Raw genomic sequence first — 19,428 nt, forward strand, 5'->3', positions numbered from 1 at the left:
TACAGTTTTTTGGATGGGGTTAGAAAGAAACGTCGGCATGCCGACTTAAAACAGTTTAAAAATAACAAGGTTCATAATTACAACTATTGGAATCAGACCTTTTGCAACACCATGACTTCTTCCCCGGTTTCTTTGAGTCTGGAAATTTTGGATTTTTATTTTGATGGGACCGAACCATGTAAGGCTGCCTACGTATCCTTAAAAGGAATCAGGTCGAATGTAGTTCAAGACATAACAGTTGCTTTGTTTTTATTACTTTCTTTTGCTTTCTTTATTCTTTTTCTTTTTCTTTCTTTTGCTTTACTTTTACATTTCTCTTTTTTTTTCTTTTTTCTCTTTTTTTTCTATTCTTAAACTCTACTTCCGATTCCAAAAGAGGGGTATGAAAGAAAATAATTAAAGCTCAAAAGGGGTAACAAAGGATAAAAGTGTTTAGATAGCAGAATAAAATGCCTTCGTCATTCAAATCTTCGAAACATGCCAAATAAAAACAACACAATTAAAGACATTCCAAAGAAATCATACATAATATCTCTTGACTGCATCAGAATTGACAACCATATATACACATTTGCCTTCTATATCTATTAAATACAAAGCACCATTGGGCTCTCATTACAATGAATGGCCCATGCCAGTTTAACTTGCCTTTAGCTTCAGCCTGATGTGGAAGGATACGTTTCAATACTTGCTGACCCACTTCAAATTTCCAGGGACGCACCTTCTTGTTGTATGCTCTTGCCATTCTCTTCTGATACAATTGACCATGACATACTGCCGCCAATCTTTTCTCATTAATCAGACTTAACTGCTCCAATCGGGTTTTGACCCACTCATCATCTTCAATTTCAGCTTCAACACCAATTCGAAAGGATGGAATCTTGACTTTCGCGGGTATAACTGCTTCAGTCCCATATACCAGCAAATAAGGAGTTGCACTTACTGAAGTGCAAACAATAGTGCGATAACCTAGTAAAGCAAAAGGCAACTTTCATGCCATTGCCTAGAACCTTGCACCATCTTTCGAAGTATCTTATTCATATTCTTGTTAGCTGCCTCAACAACTCCATTTGCCTTGGGGAGATACGGAGTGGAATTTCGATGCATTTCTTGAATTGTTGGCATACCTATTTCATCAGATAGCTGTTAGATTACCAGCATTATCCGTGATGATTAACTTGGGGATTCTGAACCAGCAAATGAGATTTGAATGGACAAAATCCACCACTGCCTTCTTGGTCACAGATTTGAAAGTCACTGCTTCGACCCACTTAGTGAAGTAACTGATGGACACTAGAATAAACATATGCCCGTTCGATGCTGCTGGCTCAATTGGTCCAATGACATCCATGCCCCAAGAAACAAAGGGCCAAGGTGCGGACATTGTATGAAACTCAGATGGCGGAGAATGAAGCAGATCACCGTGTACCTGGCATTGATGACATTTGCATACAAAGCTGATGCAATCTCATTCCATGGTGAGCCAATAATATCCTGCTCGAAGAATTTTCTTTTCCAAAACATATCCGCTCATATGAGGCCCGCAAACTCCGGAGTGAACCTCGTCCATGATAGTCGAAGCTTGTTTAGCGTCAATGCACCTTAGTAGTCCAAGATCTGGAGTTCTTTTGTACAAAATTTGCCCACTCAAGAAAAATCCACTAGCCAAACCTCGAATCATTCTCTTTTGATCACCTGTGGCCTGTACCGGATATACCCACGATTTGATGTACTCCCTGATATTGTGGAACCAAGGTTCACCATCAAGTTCCCCCTCAAACACATTACAATAAGCGTAATGATCACGAACTTGAATATGCAAAGGGTTGACATAAGCCTTATCGGGGTGGTGTAACATTGACGCCAGAGTAGCCAAGGCGTCAGCAACCTCATTATGGATCCTAGGAATATGCCTGAATTCTATTGATCTGAATCTTTGACAAAAAGTCATGCAAACATTGTCGATACGGTATGAGCTTCAAATCCTTAGTCTCTCATTCTCCCTGAATCTGGTGCACCAATAGATCTGAATCTCCTAAAACCAATACTTCCTGAACGCCTATGTCTACAGCTAACCTCAAACACAGAATGCATGCCTCGTACACAGCCATGTTGTTGGTACAATAGAAACAAAGCTGGGCAGTAATAGGGTAGTGATGCCCTATTTCAGAAATGAGCACAGCCCTTATTCTGACACCTATCATTTTAGCAACTCCATCAAAGAAAAGGTTCCAACATGGCTTTTTATCCTGCTCCACCTTGTCAATATGAATCACCTCTTCATCAGGAAAATAAGTTCTCAATGGCTCATACTGTTCATCCACCGGGTTCTCGGCCAAATGATCGACCAATGCTTAGGTTTTTATTGCGGTCCGAGTCATATAGATGATGTCAAGCTCTGTGAGAAAAATCTTCCACTTTGCAAGTCTTCCTGCGGGCATAGGCTTCTAAAAGATATACTTTAGAGGATCCATGCGAGAAATGAGGTAAGTAGTGTAGGACGACAGATAATGCTTCAACTTTTGTGCCACCCAAGTCAGGGCACAACATGTCCTTTCAAGGAGAGTATACTTGACCTCGTAGGATGTGAACTTCTTGCTAAGATAATAGATGGCTTGATCCTTCTTGATAGTGATGTCGTGTTGACCCAACACACAACCGAACGAATTATCCAGGACTGTCAAATAGAGAATTAAAGGTCTCCCAAGCTCTGGCGGGACCAACACGTGTGGGTTTGATAGGTACTCCTTGTTCTTATCAAATTCCTCCTGGCACTCATCAGCCCATTTGACCGCGACATCCTTCTTCAGCAGCTTAAAGATGGGCTTACAAGTTGTCTTGAGTTGAGAAATAAACCCGCTAATGTAGTTTAACTGCCCGAGCAAACTCATCACCTCAGTCTTATTCTTAGGCGGTAGCAATTCTTGAATGGCTTTGATCTTTGACGGATCCAACTCAATACTTTGCCGACTGATTATGAACCCCAATAGTTTCCCAGACAGGACACCAAATGCACATTTTGTAGGGTTGAGCTTAAGGTTGTACCTGCGGAGCCTCTAGAAAAACTTTCTCAAGTCTCCGACATGGTCGGACTGCTGCTTTGACTTTATGATCATATCATCTACATAAACCTCAATCTCCTTGTGTGTCATGTCATGAAATACGATAGTCATTACCCTCATGTAAGTTGCTCGAGTGTTTTTCAAATCAAATGGCATTACCCGGTAGCAATATGTTCCCCATGGCGTGATGAATGCTGTCTTTTCCATCTTCCTCATCCATCAATATCTAGTGATATCCTGCATAGCAATCCACAAAAGACCTGATCTCATGCTTGGCATAGTTATCAATCAATATGTGGATATTTTGCATTGGGAAGTTATCCTTTGGACTTGCTTTGTTGAGATCGCGGTAATCAACGCACACCCTGGTCTTACCATCCTTATTTGGTACTGATAGAACATTAGCTAACAAGGTGGGATATTGAGTAACTCGAATGACCTTTGCATCCAACTGTTTTGTGATTTCTTCCTTGATTTTCACACTCATGTCAGTCTTGAACTTCCTTAACTTCTTCTTGACAGGAGGGAATGCCGGATCGGTTGGCAATTTGTAAACTACCAAGTCAGTACTGAAACCCGGCATGTTGTCATATGACCATGCACAATTATCTTTATATTCAAACAGTGCTTTGATTATTTCTTCCTTGATTTGTGGTTACAGGTGTACACTTATCTTTGTTTCTCTGATATTATCTAGATCCGTTAAATTGATTGCTTCAGTTTCATTCAAATTAGGCTTGGGTTTCTCATCAAAATGATTTAGTTCTTTACTAATTTCCTCAAGTGTCGCTTCTTCATCATATTCTATTTCATCATCGCACTCTACTTCTTGGATTATTATTTCAGAGTTAGATTGGCTTTTAAGACTTGGCCGAAAATTCCTCATGCATGCCATGTCATTGAAACCAGCATAAAAAGAACTGTCCAAAGAAAGATAAAAATGACACTATCAGGAGTAATGGAAAAAGGGAAATTGCATTTCATTGAAATAAAGGATAGAAGGGTGTGTACATCAAAACAAGCAAAAAAAATAAAAATCTGGATTAAAACCCTGGAATAATCCAGATAACAAAAAGAAAACAAAGCAAACTAAGAAAACTCCTTCCGAGTAGGGAGAGGAGTAGCCTTCCAATTGTGAAGCTTCACTTTTGGCCCAATAAACTGCACATCTGCTTTGCTGGAACCTTTACCAATTTCCACCATGTTCACCTCATCAAATAGACTCCTGAACCTTTCAATCAGTTCTTCATCCAAGTTAACCACAGGCTTTGGGATTGCTGACACTGGCATTTCACGACCCCTGGCTTGACGAAGGACTTGGAGAGGCATGGGATAGGCTTAAAGAGTGACCAAGCCTTCTTCTTCAAACTTTTAGCCCTCTTCACTTCGTCCCCTGTGGACTTGAATCCCAGACCAAACGTGCCCAGATTATCATGGAGAGACACTGGCTACCCGATACCTTGTAAAGATACGCCCAGACCTTTGCGCGGCACAAAACCATTCTTCAGCATTTCAGTTGCTATCGTGATGGATGCGGAGGCTAACTTTGGACCTAGAATATACTCCTCCTCCGGAATCTTCTCAACTGACACCGTTTCGAAAGATTGGTAGACCCAAGGCCCTTTATCATCTTCGACTTCAACAAATGGGACAAATGTATCAATATAAGCACATAAGCTCTCGTCACCATGCACAATGATTTCCTGTCTTTCCCACTCGAACTTTACCATTTGGTGTAGGGAAGATGGGATTGCCTTGGAAACATGTATCCAGGTCCTGCCCAACTACAAATTGTAAGAGACGGCCACATCTAGTACTTGGAACTCCGTGGTAAATTCAACTGGTCCTATTGTCAGTTCAAGCACGATATCTCCAACAGAATCTTTTCCCCCTCCGTCAAAACCTCGAACGTATATACTATTCTTATGGATCCTTTCAGTATCAATTTTCAACTTTTACAGAGTGGAGAGAGGGAACATATTTGCACTGGAACCATTATCAACTAGTACCCTCAAGACCACAGAATCCTCGCATTTCATTGTGAGATAAAGAGCACGATTGTGTTCTGTACCCTCCAAGGGAAGCTCGTCATCCGAGAAAGTGATCCAGTTTGCCTCAAATATCTTGTTGGAAATCTTGTACAAATGGTTCACTTTGATCTTATTAAGGATATGAGCCTCATTCAAATTCTTCATGAGGGACCGCTGGTACTCATCTAAATATATCAACAATGATAGAAGAGAAATCTTAGCGGGTGTCTTCCTCAACTGTTCCACGATGGAGTAATCCTGCACCTTCATTTTTCTCAAGAATTCTTTCGCCTCCTATTCGGTAACTGGCTTCTTCACCGGGATTGGATTATCTTTGATTGGCTTAGCTTTCCTTTATTCCTCTAGGGTAAAGCATCTCCCCGAACGAGTCATCCCCCGGGTTTCATTAACTTCCTCTTCCATTTTTTTCCCGTTATAAGTTACCATCACTCGCTTATAATTCCATGGAACAACTTTGGTGTTATCTATCGGCAGCTGGGTCACAGGTTTAATAATAACAGGGGCAATGCGGGCCCCTTCCACGATTATAACAGGCTTACTTTCTACCTCCGGCACGACCACTTTAGACTTTCCTTGCTTTGCTTCAACATCATCTGGGAACCCCTTCACGACTACCATATGCGGCTTATCATTAGGCGTGCTTAGCTTGTTTGTTAGCCCTTCAGCTATTGAAGATGTTGCTTTTGTAACAACTGGAGTTCTGACTGGATTACTTTTACTGGCATGGATTATGATGACAGACTTTGAAGGCTTATTGGGCTCCCCATCCTTATGCACTATCTCAATCATGTGCATTTTAGCATGGGCTGGCAATGGATTTTGATTGATATTTGACACTTCCGGGCTTTGGACCACAATTTGATCTGTATCGATAAACTCTTGGATGGATCTCTTCAAATGCCAACACTTTTCTGTGTCGTGCCCCAGAGCATCAGAACAATATGCACATCTGAGGGAATAATCCAGGTTCTTCAGATGGGGATTTGGTAATTTTGACTCAATCGGCATTCGAATGTCCAACTGACTTAACCTCTGAAACAAACTGGCATAAGACTCTCCAAACGGGGTGAAAGTTTGTTTCTACTGTTGCCTTTCCTTTCTGTACTCCGGCCTGGGTCAAAAGCTTGGACAAGTAGGGTTTCTATATATTTTTGGAGGTGGATAAGGATTTTGGGGAGCTAGGGCACACCATTGCAGGTAAGAAGGGGGTTGAGCATATGACTTTGTGTGGTGGACGTGGTATTGGGGTGGTCTGACCGAATATTGGGGGTCTTGCACTGGGAAGTAGTGTTTGAGTGGATTATATGGAGCTTGGGTGCAGGTTTGAGGTCGAGGCTGGGTGTCATGGTGAGATGAACCCCTTGGGCCATCCCACGATCCTAAGACGACCATAGCAACATCTTCTTTCTTCTTTCTCCCAAACACACCCCTGGTGCCATTCTGGATCGCTTGTGTGGTTGCTTTGATGGTGGAGTAACTCATGATCTTTCTTGATTTGAGCCGTTTCTCTACCATTCTTCCCATTTTTACCACTTCATTAAAAGACTTACCAATGGCCGAGATCAGATAACCAAAGTAAGTATGCTCCAGGCCCAAAGAAAGTACTCCACCATTTCCTCTTCCTCCATTTGAGGGTTGACTCGTGCCGCCTGTTCTCTCCACTGGAAACCATACTCCTTGAAGCTCTCACCGGGATATTTCTATATCTTAGTCAAGGATAGGCAATCTGGGACAATTTCTAAGTTGTACTAGAAATGCCGAGTGAAAGCTTGGGCCAAGTCATCCCAAGTGTACCCCCTGCTGTTGTCTTGGCAGGTGTACCACTCCAACGCTACACCACTCAAACTTTGACTAAAATATGCCATCAACAATTCATATTTCCCACCAGCACCCCCCATTTTGCTGTAAATCCTCTTAAGTGGGCCACAAGGTCTCCATGCCCATCTTACAAGTCAAACTTGGGCATTTTGAATCTGGCAGGTAGATGGACATCCGGAAATAAGCACAGATCCTTATAAGCCACACTCACTTGGCCTCCTAACCCTTGCATATTTCTCAATGACAGCTCCAACCTCTTTACCTTCCTAAATATCTCCTCTTGCTCCGTGTTTTTCGGTGGCTTCTCAGTTTTGACAGGAAGTTCAAAGTGAGGAGTGTAGGTGTAATGATCTAGGACTTTGAAGGTGGGATCTGGGGCATAGTATTGGTTATCTTGGGCTTGGAATGCCGGCTCACTAGAAGATCGATGGAGGGTAGCTCGCGGAGAGGCTATGAAGATAGGGGTAGCTGGTGGAGCATGGTATATGGTTGCTTTGGCTGGTGGAGCCTAGAATGTTTGGGTGGAAATGCCGGGATAGTGATGGTAAGGTTGAAGCTTGGTGCATGCTGCGGGGATAGATAAATAATAGTGGGATCTTGGGATTGTGATAGTGGTGGGATGAAAGCAGGGTTTTCTATATAGTTGGCAGGGAATGATGGTGGAGATTACCCCCCTGGTCCATGCTTGATTCATTTTGGCCATTTGGTGCTTGATTATGTACCTCTTCTTTCAAAACAGACTAAGATTCCACCATCTCTCTCGGTAGGTCAACAACACTTGTGACTAATTCTTTGCTATCCATGATCGCCTTATGTTTAGACCTAGTGTTATATGGGTGGCTTGCCAGAATGCAAAATAAACTAACCACCTTCCTGTACTCGACAACAATAGTAAGCTTGTAAGTGTTTAAGAGTTTAACATATAGGTAGTTGCACATTTGGGATGTAATGCACATGAAATGTTAAATGCTTCTATCGTGTATTTGAATGGTTGCATGCTTCATCCCGACCTTAACTAACTCTTTTCACTTTGCACTTTCCTTTTTTTTCACTCCGTCCTTTCTTTAGTCACTATTGATTTTCTCACTCGGTTATTGTCGTTCCCTTTTATTCTTGCACTCTCTTTTGTTATCTTGTTTTGCCACTCTTTCTTTCAACTCAATTTTTCCCTCTCTTTTCATTTGATGGTTATGATCGAATCCTATGGGGATTGTCTATGTATCATGACGCTTCATGGATCATATCGTTACATTGTTCAGGTGATCTATGCAAAATAAAAAAGAATATTTTTGGGTTTTCAATATTTCATTAAATAAAATCTTTTTGGGTTTTTCTATTACAAGGACTCTGACATACATACTTAGAAAAACGAAAAAACAGAACAGACCCAAATAAAAATAACAAACTTGAAAAAAAAAAGAAATACAAACTGAAAACCAAATGAAAATCAGGAATATATAAGAGCCTCCAACACTACTCCAGGGGCCCGCGGGACATCTATCGGTCTCGACGTAGGCCTGCGTGCAATATTTTCTTGGAGACTGTCTAAGTCATCCATCACCTGATGGACAAAAGTCATCACTGCATCGAAGAACATGGGCCTGGTCATATCCTCGCATTCATTGCACTTCATCACGATATAATCATCAATCCCGTTAATCCTTTCTCTGATGATGCCCTTCTCTTGGAGTAAGCGTCCAATATGCTGAGACCTGGCCTCCAAAACTTGTGTGGCCGTATGGTTTTGCTCTTACAATTGCTGCATGTCCTCTTCCAGTCGTGATATCAATGCATAGCAATGCTCTCTTTCTGCTTTGAAGTTCTTTTCTTGCTGGGCCATTTCATTTTCAAGGGTATTCATCTTTTTCTTTAGGCCCGTGACTCCTTTGTCGTACTTTTCCTTCAATTGATGAACGAACCTCGCCCGTTTTTCTACATTCCTAGCCAACTTTGCCCGGGCTTTTGCAAATTCATCCTCAGCCTTTTCCAAGTCAGCCCCATAATCACACACTTTTTGTCTAAGGTTGTGGATGGGTTTTTCATCTTTTCCACTTCTGGCCGGGTTTTCAGGTGCTATTTTCATCTTCTGGATCTCGTCTCTTTTCTTGGGCCAACCTTTTCTTTTCACCTTCATCCACAACGGCTTGCAAATCACTATCAAATTTAAGGTTTCTGATTTTCCCTTCTAATTTACTTATGGTAGCCCTATAGTCATTCTCTTTGGCTAACCAAGCCCATTTTTCTTGTGATACGTTAACAAATTCTTGGATATAGGAATGTTTGGTCGGCCTTTCAGATTCATCATATGTCGCGACTCTCTTCCCATACCAAGAAGGATAGCCAGGTAAAACCTCGCCTATGGAAAAATCACGTACTCGGGTGTTTGCCCCCAAATACTGGCATTTGGCGAACCACTGCTTCATGAAATTGGCCATTAGAGCTGACTTCAACTACATGAACACTAAGATCTTCGTCTTTGGGAACTATCTGGCATCTTCCTAGTTTCTCAAAACCCGGTATGGGGCATAGGGTTGGATGCATCGAAGACCCATTAGGAGGAAGTAGGGACCGGTGGCAGGCATGTACACAACCTCATCAACGAGAAACCAACCCAGTGACCACTCTATCTGACCCATAGTTACAGAACAAAGGCGGGATATCCAATCTTCAACCCCTTCTGGCATTTCGAACCTAGTGACCCTTGTACCAAACTCCTCGATGCATCTTTTCCTTGTAGACTCATAGTTCATGTATCGGGGACAGTGACAAAGGTGCTCGATCATTCACATTTTTAACACCCCTAAAAAATTCTACTTCGGCCTTACAGGCTGTGAGAGCTCGGAGTATATCTGATACGGTCAAGGGTGCGAGGGTGCTCTTGGCATTGGTAGTAAAAACATTGACGGCTCCATCTACCCGTAAATCAATATTCCCATCCATCCTAGGAAACACTAAGAGACCTAAGAATGACACCATGAAAGCGAAGCATTTATGCTCTTCCCACTTTGATTCGTTCCATTTACAACAAATTCCACTTTTCGGGTCCTCAAATCCTCTTAAATGCCCATACCTTCATATATAAAGTGTAGAGTGTAAACTCCACTCGCTAAATCTGCATACTGGTACTCCCAGCATAACCTGCCATTTCCTCCAAGGTAGGTGTAAACCTAAAAATTCGAGAAATGCAGAACGTTGTGAGCTGGGTCCAAGAATGTTACCAATGCTTTTATTATATCACTCCTAGGCTTAATCTTCAATAATCCGGTAAGTGCCCCCAGGTAGTGGTTGACCATGTATCGTCCCTGTTTACCCAAATCTTCTACCACATGTGAAGTGCCAATGGAATCTGAGTCATAACCTTCCCCGGTAAAATTTTAAATCGTGCTCATTCTGCACATTTAGATTAGGGTGATTGGTTTAAAACAAAGTGAGTTTTATTTAAAAACTAATAAAAAAGTGTTTATTTTTGCAAAATTAAAATAAATCATGGCTACTTTTGCTAATACCGCCCTTTAACACTTCAGAAGGGAATATTTTAGGGCCTTGTTTACTAGATGGCCAAAAATTGACAAAGAAACTGTCGGTGACTATTCTTGCAAAAATAGCCTTCTAGCGTCCCGTTGGGACATTTATGGCTATTTAGACAAAAATGACGGCATGACCCACTTTATTTACTACAAAAATGATGACATTTCATATTTTTGGTTATTTTTGCAAAATCAGGGCTGGACCCGATGAGGGTTGCCTATGTATCCCATATCCGGTGAGAATCAAATTTGCGTAGTTCGGCCAGTTTTGACGCAAAAAGAAAGTATGATTCATTTTGGAATGACATTTTCCCCTTCTTTTTTTCCTTTTTTTCAAATATTTTGGCAGAGTTTTGGGATATTTTGAGCACCAATTTGGAAACAGATGATTTTCTCTCTCCTACCTCAATCTTAGTTTTCCTTTGATTTTCTTCCCTAATATAAAAGTCGGTCAACATGCAAGCCGAAACAAATAAATGCACAAATAGCATGTAAAAATGCATTAGGATGGTCTTTTAATTTCGGGTACACCTATCCTAGACGGACCCAACCCCTGTGTTGAGTCCCCAAAGTAAGATGCACGTGACGCAAACAAGCATTTCTACTAGGGATCCGGCATGAGGCTATGTTATTCTAAGTTTAAATCCTGGGTGTATTGTTCTAGACCTGGCTTACCCGAGCGGACAACTCGAGCCGAGGGGGGCAACGTACCGGTAACCAAAAGGCCATCCGGCTTTGTAACTGATCTGATCCTCATTCTAAATTAGGGTATGACACTAACAAAAGAGAAGTCACGCTAGTGTGCACTTCCCAGAAGATTTAGAAGACTCAGTGAGGAGAAGGATTTCTTAACAGTTTATATACAGTTCAAACAATATCAAAGCGGTAAAAAGTGACATTTAGCACATTAGACTCAAACACGTAAAAATTAGATAATAAACAAAGCCAACTATAACAATTATTCTAAGCTCGAATTTTGAACCCTGAGCCAGAGATTCTAGGTTCTATTCCTAGAAGAGTCACCAGAGTTGTCACACCTCATTTTTTACCCTAAAGGGTATAGGGGAGTTTTTCCAATTATAGTGACAATAATCGAAACGGAACTATTTATATCAATTCAGAGTCGCCACTTGGATAATTTATGGTGTCCCAAGTCACCGGTTTAGAGTCACAAATCAAGGATGTTTGACCCTATTTTACAGCCCACGAAACATAGAAATCTGAGTAAGGAATTCTGTTAATTGGGGAGAAAGTGTTAGGCATTCCGAGGTTCCGTGATTTTATCACGGTCACTCAACTATTATTAATTGGCCTAAATATCAGATTAATAACATGTTTTAAACCTATTGTGCATTTTTACCCTTTAAAAAAAGCTTTTAATTAGTTATGGAAATATTTCTGGAACAGATTACGATTGTCACACACTTGTTTGTTTTGTACACATTGCGAATCTTATCACGGGAACCGTACCCACGATCTACAACATGTTTAATTTATTAAAGTTTTGAAGTTGGGGTCAGGTCACATGAAATGTGCACCCAGATTAGGGTATTGTGCATCACAACTAAGTCACAAGAATCGTACCCTCAGCTATGATGATTTATTGTGATGCACCTAAAGTAAACTACGAATGTTAATGGTTGTTCTTAAAACTAATTTGAGATTTTATTGTGAGGGCCATGGATTATGGAATTTATTTGTGGAGAAGGGTGTAATGGGCCAGCTAAATGCGCTTACTAGGATTGGGTTACCTATAGCTCTTATCAATTGGGCCCACTGTCGAAGAATTTGCCTAATCTATATTGCTAGAGAAACACGATCCATCATGCATATTTCAACATAAACTAAGCTGACACATAAAGTCGACTAAAGTATATAATTCAAAAATTGGTGTTGCACAAATTAAAAAAGGGAAGGTTGAAACCAGATCACACACCATCAGTGTAATTAAAACTAAAACGCCACAAGCTCACTAGCAATACAAACACATTAAATGGAATTAACTCAGAGCAATGAATATGAGTTCAGAATACAACAAAACTAATAGTGCACTAGTTGATTTAAAAGTAATTATGACAAATGGTATCACCACCTGGTTTAGTCTTGTCACGACCCTAAAACCGACCCGGTCGTGATGGCGCCTATCATGAAACTAGGCCAGCCGACACAACTCCTGAATTAACCATTAATCATTAAAAGTCATTTTTATGTCTTTAATTAATCAAATATTTCATAATGAAAGTCTAAATGAATAATGCGAAATAAATACACAAACCCAACATCGGGGTGTCACAAGTCACGAGCATCTATTAAGGTCTGAGCACAACAAGTGTCTAAGAATATACTAAATACAGTCTAAGGAAGACAAGAGGGAGAAAAGCAGTGCTACGAACGTCGGGCAGCTACCTTGCTAACTCCAATGACTCTGCCATTGAGTAATCAACACCCGCTACCGGGTTTAGAACTACCTGAATCTGCACACAAGGTGAAAGAAGTAATGTGAGTACTCCAACTCAGTAAGTAATAAAAGTAAATGAAACCTGAGCTATAAGAAAACACGTAAACCACGTCAAAATGCTACAACAAATGCAGGATATTTCCAATACGGTACAAAAATTATTTACTTCGTAAATCATGCTCAGTTTCGGTAAAACCTTTTAAAAACAATTTTCAATAGTTTCAAACGAGTGATAAAATAGTGAGTAAATATTATAGAAACGTAAATAGCCCCTCGGGCAAAACATGTACCCTAAATCGCCCCTCGGGCATGATATCAACAGAACCAGCCCCTGAGGCTACCTCACAATCACTCGTAATCAGCCCCTCGGGTATAACATAAATCAAGAACTGCCCCTCGGGCAATAACATAGGACAACATCAGCCCCTCGGGCAATAACATGGAACAACATCAGCCCTCGGGCAATATCACATCTCACACTAGGTACCCACGCTCACTAGGGGTGTACAGACTCCGGGAGGGGCCCCTTACGGCCCAAGCGCAATAGCAAGCCATCTCGTGGCATAATCAACATATCACTCACTCAGGGTGCCCATGCTCACCGGGGGTGTACAGAATCCAGGAGGGGCCCCTAACGGCCTATGCGCAATATCAAGCCATCTCGTGGCATAATCAAACAGGCTCTCGACCTCATATCAAGCCACCTCGCCGCGTAACAAATCAGGCCCTCGGCCTCATAATCATAAATCAGTACCACACTGCTACGACGCACAGTCCAATACTATAATATCCTCACAACACAGGCCCTCGACCTCACTCAGTCAGAAATCTCTCATGCCACTTGGGCAACAGTAAAACATGATGGTCAGCCCAAAATATCATTTAAAATATCAGCATGACTAATTACAAATATGAAGTAAAAACAATGAGACATAGTAGTAAAAATTCCCTAACGGTCCAAAACAGTTGGCACGAGGCCCAATTATGGCACGAGCCCAAAACATGATAATAATTTCCAGAACACAATGATAGCAAATAGTTTTCAATCAAATATGCAACTTAACAGTCGTACGGGACGGACTAAGTCACAATCCCCAATAGTGCACAACCCCACGCTCGTCATCTAGCATGTGTGTCATCTCAAAGTAGCATAACGATGTAGAATCCGGGGTTTCATACCCTTAGGACAAACATTTACAATCATTACTTACCTCTATCAGGTCCAAACTCTAGCCCGCGATGCCTTTGCCTCTCGAATCGGCCTCCAAATGTTCCAAATCTGACCTAAAGTCAGTATATTATATGTGAGCATGTGATTTTTGCCCTATATGAAATACTCCTACAAAATCCCAAGAAAATAGGTTTTCTATTAATTATTTGCCATTTTTAGGAATTTTGTAGAATTTTTTCTTGATTAATCGATTTTTTGTGCATGTTTAAATCATAAAAAATACCAAAAATATCATGCATTTGCATTTAGGATTTGTTATTACATTTTTAGAATTAATCAGAAATTATTTGTATTTAGAAATTTGAAAATCGCAAAAAATAGCTCATTTTTACATTTTTGTCTTTAATTTTTAGTTTATTAATTTTTCTCTTTTAATTTAGAATTAAGTGATGTTTATAATTTTTATAATTAGTAAATAGTTTAATTTCACATTTGAGATAATTTGGGATTTTTAGTTATTAGGATTTTTAATTAAAAAGAGAGAGAGAGAGAGAGAGAAAAAGAGAAAGAAAAAGAAAAGAAAAGGTTTAAAAGAAGATATTTTTTCGAAATTGGGTTAACACCCAAATCAGCCCCAAAAATTGCCCCAAACCTGACGAATTTACCCAAAACCCAGGCCCAAAACTAAAACACACCCGGTCCGACTCCACATTTCCCAAACGACCCCGTTTTGTGGCGATTGGATCGCAGCCGTTGGATCTCTATGATCTAACGGCTGGGAACTAGTTCCCCATTAGCTATATTAGTGTCCGAATTAAGTCAACCCCCCCCCCCAAATAACTCAAAAATTCATTTCATTTTTCTGTATCTCACCCTCACCAACAAGAAACCCTAGCCCCCCCTCATACTCCATGCCGCCTCCACCGCCGGAAATCGTCTCACGGCGGTTCCGTTGGTCCAATATTCCTCAAAATAACACCATGAGCTCCCCTTCACCTCCTCAGTCCATATATCCAGTCCTTTTTCTTTGAATCATGCCCGAGCTCTTCGAATCTTAAGTCAAAAAATCCGGCTAAAACCCTAATCTCTCCAATCACCCCCATCTTCACACCACAGACTCCTCATGACCTTCCCCTTCCAAATCTACAATTATCTTCCCTCGAATCCCATCAGATTTGCTCGAATCTTAGATCTAAGATTCAAACACAAATACCAAACCTCCCCAAATTACCCCAAATCAGTACCCTATACTCCTCGCATTCCCCTCACCACTACCCTACCATCAACAAGACCCAAAGCCCCACCAAATTCCCATAAATCTGGATCTATAATGACGCGCAGAAGGTTTAACCTACTCAGTTGCAAGGCTTGAAGTAGCCTGAAATACATGCTAGTCAGTTGTTCTTGGCAAGAACAACTGATTAGCATCCATTTTGGGACATTTCAGAGGAGTTTGGGCCCCGTGCATCAATCCAGTGTTGTTTGAGTCTGTTGATTTTCTCGTTCCTTTTAGGTAAATCTCTTATTTTCCTGTTCTTTCTTTATTTTCTAAAAAAACCCTCTTCTTCTCCCTTTCTTTAGGTTTGCCCACATGCTTTAGGTTTATTTTCGTTTTCCTTTCATAAATCATGTTGTGTGTCTATCTTTGCATGTGATGATTAGTTCTGTTTGCTACAGGCCATTCCTCTTTCTTTTCTTTTTTTCTTTAGTTGGTTATTCTTATTTAAGTATTAGTCATGTTTGTTTTAATTGTTGGTTTTGTTTGAATTCCAGTAAAACAAGTTTATTTAGTTAATCATTTAGGATAATTAAGTCAGTTTTAGTTTAAATTAAGGTTTGACTCTTTATATTGGTTCCACCTCTGATATAGTTGCCCGGTTTAATTTTTCTTTTTCTATTTTTAATTATTGAGTTTATTACTTGTACCTAGGTTTAATAATTTTCCTTTGAAACTCATATTAGGTTTAAAGTTTTCTTCTGCGATGTAGTAGATTTAAATTTTTCTTCTATGTTTGTTTCATTTTGATTCTGTTCATGCCAATTGATTTTAGCTTTAAGTTAAAGGTTGTTTGCTCATAATCTTTTCCTTTGATCTTTGTGTTTATTAACTTTGGCCTTATGATTGTTAGTGCCGATTTGCCAATAATTAGGAACCCTAGGGACCTAATTGAATAGAGAAAGTTTAGGTAGAGACTGCAATAAGCAGATTTTAAAAAGGTTAAAACTGGACTTTTACATTGAAAAAATATCAGAGTGTTCTAGAAAAAAGGGCAGTTGGCCTCATTTGGTTAGTACAAAGTACTGAAACCAATAGGGGAGAACCAGTTGTCCAATTCTATTGAAATATACTTTTTATGGCAGAGGAATAATTCCTCCAACACATAACATCTTTGGTACTTATATATTGTACCATTTCTATACAGAAAAATCTTATTGGATAAACCGAAAAAGACCTAAAAGTTCTTGATATATTCTCATTCTAAGTTTACTACAAAAGGCTCTATCTTCTTCTAAAAAAAAGGCGGTTCAAATCCGAGAAATTTTGAGAAAAAAAAAACTTCAAAAACCTTTTCATTTCCGATCCCTTCCAAGCTTGAAACCTGGTTTGAAATAGAAACTCTCTTAGTCCTTTAGCTGAATCTTTTGGATTTCAAGCTGGTTCTGGGTTTTGATTTGAATCTTTGGGTCATTTTGGTGTTGTTGCTGTTGGTTTTGCTGCTGAAGTCCAGTTTTGTTTAGAGAGGTTTTGTCTTTATTGTTTATTTTGCTGATAAAGGTACACATTTTGGTACTCACATGCTTGATTTAGGTCCATTTGGCTTCTGTAATTTGTGTTCTGATGTTTGAATGAAAAGTTTTTGCTTGCTGAGTGTCTCTTACTGTCTCCATCTTATTCATTCCTTATGATCATGATTCCTTCAAATGTATTAAGTTATTACCTCACCAGCATGTTTGAGCACTTTACTTAGTTAAGTTTCTTTTTTTTTTATGTGAAAGAATGCAAAATGTTTTGAGCATGAACTCCTAATTGATGAAACAACCTCTTTTAAATTGTTCTTTTAGTTAATGTTAAGGTTATATTGGTTCATGACTTTCTTATATGTACTAATGGCTATATGTCACTGTTATTTTTGTGTTGATATGTGAAATGTCCATAAGGCGAAATAATTTCAAGTTTGAAGTTGAAAATGTGGATTTGTGAGAGGCAGCTCCATAGTTGTTCTCTTGCAAGTCAACACATTGTACAAAGGACTCGAAGGCAGAAGAGAAAGCAGAAGTTAAAATAAGAAGCTTATTTTGATCATTTAGTATTCTTTTAAATAATAGTATGATAAATTTTAAGAAATGATATTTTGTACACTCAGTACCTTCAGTAGTGTAAATGGACTTTTATAATTCTTTAAATTCAGTTTTATTTTCTTTGGTGTGATGACCCAAGAGGTAATCACTTGTTTTTAAAATAAATTCTGCGTTTCGAGGATTTGAAAACCTCTTTTAGCATCACCCCGATTTGCGTGTGCAGTCCGGGCACGTAGACGGAAAGCTTATATGTTAAAATCTGTGAAAAATGATAAGTTTTGACTAAAAATGAATTAATTTGACTTCGGTCAATATTTTGGGTAAACAGACCAGGACCCATGATTTGACGGTCCTGGAGGGCCCGTAGGAAAATATGGGACATGGTCGTATGCCCGGAATCAAATTCTGAGATCCCAAGCCCGAGAAATGAATTTTCAAACAAAATTGTTTTCTGAAATTTGTAAGCACGTGATTTTTGCTCTATGTGAGAATTACTCCCAAAAAAATCAAAATAAAATAATTTTCCTTTTGTGTGCAATTTTGAGTATTTCGTGGCATTTTTGGATAATTATTTGTATTTGTCCGTGCATGTTTATTTATTAAATAAATAAAAAAAATACAAAAATTGGTCGCATTTGCATTTAGGATTTAATTCTGCAATTAGGATCAATTAAGTTTGTTTTACAAGAAAAAAACAATCATTAAAATAATGTACGTTGCATTTTTAGCATTTAATGTCCAAATTGTGTGATTTTATCGTAATTGCTATTTAATTGTGTGTTAATTGTTATTGAGAGTTAATTTGCACATTTATAAATTAATTTAGTTCTATAGGATAATTGAGGATTTTTAGAATTTAGTTTTAGTTTAAGAAAAATAAAAGAAGAAAAAAAAGAAGCGTTGGAAATAAGAAGAAAATCGGATTGGGCCACCTTTTAATTTAAATCAACCAGGACCAAACCAAATAAATTCCTACCGGGTCGACCCGACCCGGTCCGCCCCATAACCCCAAGCAAACACCCCCCTTCTTCCATTTTTCATTTTTTGAAAAAAACCCTAAAGCCACCCGTCCCCCCCCCCCCTCTTCTTCTTCTCCAAACCAACCCCCCAGCTCCAACGCCCCCTCCCATGGTTGCCCCTTCCCATTCACGTCCAACAGCCCTCTCGCCTCTATGGCAGCTGCTGCCCAAGCTCCTTCGTCTTCAACCAACGAACAACACCCCGTCCCCCTCGTCCCAAACTCCCATGGCTGCCCTTTCACCTTCTTCGTCAACTTTAACTCTAGCCATGGACGAACCACCATAGCTGCTGCTTCGTCTTTACTGCCTTCCCCCTCGTCGACCTCCAGCTCCTCACAATCCAGCGACGCAGCCACACACAGCCACCATCGCTGTTACTTCTTCTTCTTCGTCATGGCCGCTGCCTCGTCGACCTCCAGCAAACCAAACGCCCAAGCTCCCATGGCTGCCCTTCTGCATCTGCTTCACGTCCGAACAACCATAGCTGGTTCGTCATTCATCGAACACCAAACGCAGATGCTTCCTTCTTCAGCCCATCGCACAGCCTCGCAAACACCATTTCCGTCCAGTTTCATCGTCAAACGACCACCCCTGGAAACTCAGCTGCAGCTCGTCAAACCATCGTCGAGGTCGTCCACCAGTAGCAGCTTCATCTCACGTCAAGGTCGTTGGCAGTCTTGGTTCGAGTTTTCCGTTTTCGTTCGAGTTCGTCGTTGTTCATTTCCGGTTAGTTGGTTTAAGTTTCATTTCTGTCCATATTTTGTTTGATATTCTCGGATCTGAAATCAGTATATGTTTGATTCTTTTCTTGTTCGTTGTTTTTCATTTCTTGATTATTTCTTTAGTTTGTTTTTATTCATTTGTTCTTGTTTAGTTTTAATATAGAAGTGTGTTAGTTTAATCACTTGAATCCTTTATCTTGGTTGTAATGTTGTTGGATTTAATTCGTGTTCATTTTTTGTTTGAAGTTCGTTTTTCATCAAGTGATTCAATGTGAGTGTTTATGTGTTGGTTTTTAGTTT

Source organism: Nicotiana tabacum, chromosome 11, assembly GCF_000715075.1.
Source record: "Nicotiana tabacum cultivar K326 chromosome 11, ASM71507v2, whole genome shotgun sequence".
NCBI classification, from domain to species: domain Eukaryota; kingdom Viridiplantae; phylum Streptophyta; class Magnoliopsida; order Solanales; family Solanaceae; genus Nicotiana; species Nicotiana tabacum.